This window comes from Apteryx rowi, unplaced genomic scaffold (genome assembly GCF_003343035.1).
Source record: "Apteryx rowi isolate R43461 unplaced genomic scaffold, aptRow1 scaffold_156, whole genome shotgun sequence".
Taxonomy (NCBI): domain Eukaryota; kingdom Metazoa; phylum Chordata; class Aves; order Apterygiformes; family Apterygidae; genus Apteryx; species Apteryx rowi.
The window spans coordinates 407,762-413,761 of record NW_020447819.1 but is presented as its reverse complement, the minus strand read 5'-3'; the positions used below and the strand labels follow the sequence as shown (position 1 = coordinate 413,761).

General features: G+C 46.1%; 2 protein-coding genes across 11 annotated transcripts in view; one reads left to right on the top strand and one right to left on the bottom strand.

The window, feature by feature from the left end:
* KLF13 (Kruppel like factor 13) overlaps window positions 1-1,113 on the bottom strand; it is a 39,992-nt gene extending 38,879 nt beyond the window's left edge. Inside the window, exon 1 of the mRNA XM_026059372.1 lies at window positions 526-1,113. The gene's annotated coding sequence lies outside the window, so the exon portion shown is untranslated. The remainder of the gene's footprint in view (window positions 1-525) is intronic.
* TRPM1 (transient receptor potential cation channel subfamily M member 1) overlaps window positions 15-6,000 on the top strand; it is a 160,815-nt gene continuing 154,829 nt past the window's right edge. For all 10 annotated transcript variants that reach the window (XR_003252424.1, XR_003252423.1, XM_026059363.1 and 7 more), the window contains exon 1: window positions 15-201. The gene's annotated coding sequence lies outside the window, so the exon portion shown is untranslated. The remainder of the gene's footprint in view (window positions 202-6,000) is intronic.

The following is a 6,000-nucleotide window of genomic DNA, read 5'->3' as shown; positions in this document are numbered from 1 at the left end:
GCGGGCGGCGGCGCGGCGCGGCGAGGCGAGGCGACCTCCCGCCCCTGCTGGCCGCAGGTGCTGCTCCTGCCGGCGGTCGGGAGCGACTCGGCGCTAAAGCTGGTGCTGGAGGAGAGAATTTAATAGGCAGGAAACTGTTAAAGAAGGAGATTAGAAAAGCATTGTAAAGCTGGAGCTGCTGCAAGTGACACAAAAAGGGAGGTAATACACTTTCGGTATATAGCTGTACAGCTGGAGTTCCTGTGTGGATTTTAATAGATCGTGACAGGTTTAGTTAAGTACTAGGGAACACACTGTTGAAATCACTTTCCTGTCTGTCAAGCCTCTCCCAGCACTCTGCTGCCTCTAAATTATTCAGAGGTACAAAGGCAAATAACTTGCTTTTTGTTGTTATTCTCAACTTGCGAAAGATACAGCTCAGGCGGTTTTATAGAGGTCACTGGGTTCAGTGTGTGACAATTTACTGAGTTTGAATAAATGCATCTGAATTCAGATCTGAATGTGGTTAGTCTGTGGTGGACTTACCTTTTGTTGGTAGTTCTCTAAACTATTTCCTGTGAAAGTCCTGTCTTCAGCACAGAAGAACATTTTATCTGAGACAGAGTTGGTTAAAAACAGAAGGGCTTCCAAAGAAGCTTTTTTTTCCAGGTTGGAGAGTTGTGGAGTTTGAGGGGGTGTAGGAGGAAGTCAACATCTATTGCAGAAACTCAAATATTTTTGGTGTTGAGTAAAACTTTGGTTTCATACACGTCAAAATGCCTTGCTTGGGAGCAGTATCTGCCTGTCCTGCCATCGGGCCATATAACAAACGTGCTTTATGTTGTCCTGCAACATGTCCCCTCCAGGCCAGGCTTGCTGGTCTAGCTCAGTGCTTCCTATCTGCTCTTTGGTCACGCGTACTGTTGATCTCTGTGGGACTTGAGTCCCTCCCATTTCTCCAGAAGCCCAGACCCACAGGAGCAAGGGAGGGCCTGGGCACCGCACCAGCGCAGGAGGGTGTGGTTTCAGGCTGAACAGAGCCAAATCATTTTGGCGTAGCGTCTGTTTTGCTGAGAATGTCTATAGGAAATGTTTTCACATTTTCAAACAAAAAAAAAGTTGAGTGTGGGAATTCCCCCTTCCCCCCCCCATATGAAAAAGTAAACATAATTCCGGGAAAATATTTGTATAAGTGATTTTTTTTTTTTTTTTTGAGTTCTCAAGCTTTCCGCTGGGGAGAGGGGGTTGCTAACTAGACCTGCCTGACAAGTCTTCGGAGTTAGTTTGTGGATTCAGAGCAGAAAACCTGCAGCTCTCCCAATCTGAGGAAAAACATGGGCCGTTCAGGCTGTGTTGTTATTGTCAGTGGAGTTAGGAAAGGGCTGAGTTTAGACACAAGTTCTCAGTCCTTACCTCAGCCCCACGGGAAGCTCTCGGTAAAGGGGCACAAAGAGGGAGGCCGGGGCCGTGGCAGCCACTGCCACCAGTGGCTCTGCTGCAGCTGGTGGCACCCGGGCACGCTTCTGCGCCCCGTCCCTGGCGGCCCCTCGCCAGGCCTTTCTCCTACCGTTCCTCTCCGCCACCTCATCCTGCGCTGTCCACAGCCCGTGCTCGCCTTGCCATGGGGGGCGGCTGCCCCAAGCCGAGGACGGAGGGGACAGCGGGCGCCGGCGCGTTTGGTGGGTCCCAGTGGCGTTGCTGCCATCACCAAGGCCCAGCGACCTGAGGAGAGACCCCCGCAGGACAGCCGTTGCCTCTGATTGGCTGCTCTGGCCCCTTTCAGAGCCTGCTGGAGCAGGGCAGCCAATCAGAGCAGACCTTACATGGTGCGTGCAGCCTCCCCCCCGGGGAGGCCCTGCTGGCAGGGGCGCAGCCGTGACATGGCGGCCAGGGCTGCTGGGGCAGAGGCCCAGCCCTGCTCGCCCTGGGGCTGCCGCCTGCGCACGGCCGCGAGCTGCTTCCCTTGAAGTGAGGGCTTGGGGCGCCAGGCGCCTTCGCCGCGCGCCTGGCCTGTTCTCCTGAAGCAGCTGGCGGGAAGTCAAAAAATGCTGCGTGTTGCGCACCACCCGGCGAAAGGCTCGCTGCCTCTTGCGTGCCAAGCGGCAGAGGGTGGTCGGCGTGTTTGTCGCCTGCGCATAAAAACGCCGACTGCCTAACAGATTAATCTATAGCTTCAGGTTAGCATTGCAAATATTAAGTGCTTCTGTGTGAAATAACAGTACCAAATATCCTCCCTGCAAGCCACAGCGGTGAAGGGTCTCTTTTGTAAGAAATAAATTTCGGTTATTAGATGAGTAAGACCTCATGGAAAGCTACCGGCCAAAACACCATCAACTCTTCCTTGTAATGAGCATATGGCCAGGTAAATATATTATCATTATTGTTGTTTATGGTGTATTTATTTTCTGGACAAGTGGAAAAGTGAAATTTTTGCAAGTATACACCCAATCTTAAATTCACCTCTGCTGAGTGTCCTGCAGCTGTTCTCACCAAGTGAGCTGAATTTTGAAACTGAGATTACCAAAAGCATTTAATAAACATATGTCCGGCCTTCCTCTTTAATTTTATTTGACTATGTAGTTGCTGTGCTCTCAGCTGCAGGCATTTGTCCTGCAGACTGAGGTGAGAATTTTTTCCCAGTGTTATGTCACTATTTTTCCATCTACTCAAATAATTCAGTCTGGGTTTTGGCACGGTTTTTTAATATTTAGTGTTTTCTTAATACATAATTTAGAGTTTTGTTTAGCAACAAATGCATAGCAGCAGAATAATTTTAAATGGAATCCACCCCATTCTGCCCCTCCCAAAATAGCTCATTGCTTTAAATTACAGGATTAAGAAGTTCTAAATTGCTTTGTGAAATGAAATGAGTTTTACAGTAACAAGAACTTTAAATTGAATATAGCAAAGTCCTTATATGCCAGACTTGCTTCAAAATCAGCTGATAGTTAGCCAAAAAAAAAGAAAAAAAGAACTATGGCAAGATTTTTAAAGCTGGTGTAAAAACTGCTGTATGAATTATAAGGATACTGTAATATCACATCCTTATAAAAGAAATGTTAGCAGAAGTTTGCAACATGTAAAATTAATACGCACGTGCAGTCTGAAGCAGGAATCTTATGAGTGGGAGAAATGAGAAATTTTAACTGAGAAAAATTAGTTTACTATTCCCCATAATGCGATGAGCTAAATGCACAGTTTTATGGTAGCAGATGTTTCATCAGCACTTTTCCTGTGTGAGTTTGCTCAATAATTTCTTCTATTTTCGTACACTTCTGCTTTAGATCCAGTGAGTCAGACCCACGAAAAGTATAAAACACTGGCGTTCTATGGACTTCAGTGAAGTTATGTTATTTTCCAACATCTCAGGAAGCCGTTCATGAGAACGGAAAAAGTGAAGGCCATGCAGTCCCTCTTCCCGTTTCAGTTCCTACATGGTAGCTAGAAGATGAAAAGACCTAATTTCATTTTATTTTGTCTCCATAAATAGTTACCTGTCCAAAAAAACCCAAAGAAACAAAGATAAAAAGGAAACAGTGAAAATAGCAGACATCTCTGTTTGTTTGGGTTCCTGTGGTACCTGTCTTCACAGTCCTGTATTTTAACGCAGTATTTGTCTTTACTGCTGCTTTCCTGTGGTTGCTCCATAGCGGTTCTGTGGTTTGAGAGGGGCTCTGGAAAGCCACCACGTGTCGTCCTGGCCAGCGCCTCCCCCTTCCCTTCCCCAGGTCTTTGAGTCAAAAGCCAAGGGAACAAGTGGGGACACAGTCCTGAAGTCCATGGTCTGTAGCTCCTTCGCAGGTGAGCAGGCCTAGCGGTGCCTCGTGCTCGCGTGTATGAGCGTTGCAGTAGCGATGCTCTGTTTGCTGCACGAGGTGCAGCAGGGGCTCCTTTGTTCTTGGATGCCGTCTCTGCTAAGCAAGGGTCCAGCTGCATCTCTGGGTTTGTACCTCTCACGAGGCTAATTTTCTGTTAGTCTCCAGGACTTGCACGGTAGCTGGGCAGTTATGTCTTCTGTTCAGCATTGAGAGCTACCCATTGTCACTTGTTTACAAATCTCTTTTGATGATGTCAAGTTAACAATAATGCAGAACTGGTGGAAGGTGGGAGGAAATGAAAAGATTTCTTCCTGTTGAGCAGCACTCTTCATTAAATGGTTGTACATTGCTGTTTCTCGAAGGCGGCCAGTAAGCCTAATAAAGAGCTAATATCAGAAATACACCCACGTTTTCAGGATCCCTTTAACTCATTTTGTTTTTGGCAATATGATGTCAATTGTTTGCAAACAATTGCTTAAATTCATATCAACACCACCAAAGAGTCTCTGGTTGCTGAAGACTTTTTTTGAGACTCTAGTGGCTTAAATGTGACAATACTTTTGCAAAGGGCAGAGGAAAAGCTTGAATATCAAAAAAACCAAGAAGCCGTTTATCTTTATACATAGTGTCTGGGAGTCAGCAACAGTCACAGGTTTCACAAACACTTACTTCTATGTGTGGTACCACTGGGGTGGTGGAAATTACCTTATGAAGCTGTAGGTCTTGAGTTTGCACTACAGCTCTGCAGAGGTTTGTGTATCCCATCACAGAATCTGAAGTGGGTCTTGTGATATTTATCATTTCAGTTATATGAAGACACCAAGATGAGACTTTTTTTTTTTTTTAACCATCTCTTTGAAGTAGTTACCAAAGAAAACTTTTACAAGAGCTTATACTGTAATGAACACCTGTCTGCACTAACATATATGCAGGCTCAAAGCACTTCCAAAGAGAAAACTGCTCATAGGAACAAGGTTGCAAAAATGCCTATGGACTCTGCTGTGCCTCCGTTCCCCCAGCATCTTTGCCAGCCAGGATCTGTACGCAATTTACTGGCAGTCATATACTCACAAGTGCAGCAGTGCTGGCGGTGTGACTTTGGGTGCGCTCTTTTATGAGGTTCAGATTCTGTGTTCTGCAGAAGTTGTAGGGCTATGTCTGTGGAAAAGGGATTTTGCCTTGAAGTCCATACCGAGTCCTTCTCACTGAACAAAGGGAGCAACGGGCAGTTGGTCCCTGATGCAGGAGGGAGTGCTAAAGCATGAGCAAGGATCTCCTTCACAGTTCCCTGGGCAAGCCAAAGCTGTGTGACCCACTGAACTCTTAGGTTCAGTATCGGCAAGGTGGGTTGTTGTCTGCTTTTGGCTGTTTTATGCCCTGCTGGCTGTCTTGGCAAAGTGAGACTGGTGTTGTTCAAGGATTTGTGACCAGGTCCTGATAAAATAACATTGCCCTTTCCCTGGCAAGCTGGTCGGGAGTGCTGAGAGTGCCGCAGCCTTCAGCAGCCATGCCTGCGCGTCCCGCACTGCCGGGGACAGGAAGCAGAAATGCCAGAATAGTACACAGGACGCTGTTTGTGCCATCTTTCTAGCTCAGCTGAATCCAAACACATTGGAAATGTCATGCAACTGCTTTTGGAAAATGTCCCATCTGATTTCCAGAATAATTTGATGGCTTCTGTGGGCAGTCATAGACTTCTGACTTGTTGAGTATTGTCCTTCCTTGGTGCCAAGAGCGAGTGCTAGAGAGGTGCTGTTGTAATTAATGATTGCAGACAAAACAGCAGTAGGCATTGGCATGGCAGAGATAAATGAATGATTGGGAAAACAAAATCTGAAGGAAAAACCATTTGAGAAGCATTTTGTACTTTTGATGGAAGGGACACATAAAAAAGACCGTGTTCTCTGTACTGTACTATATCAGTTTATGCTATCATGGATGCTATGGGAAAGGGAGTACAATATAGATATAAAAACCTGCTTGCATTAAAATAGTGTTTTAAATTCTTACTTTATTTTCATTTGTTTATTGCTGCAACAGCAGACTGGTGTGACCAGGGTGTGTATCACTGGCTTGAGTGAGAATTTTAACAGGACTCCCGCTGGACTGTGTGAGGTGTTATGGTATAATGCTGTGTCTTTCTGAAAAGTGATAAAAGCCGAGAAACAAAAGGAAGCACTGCTATTGTTCAGTACTTTGTCCT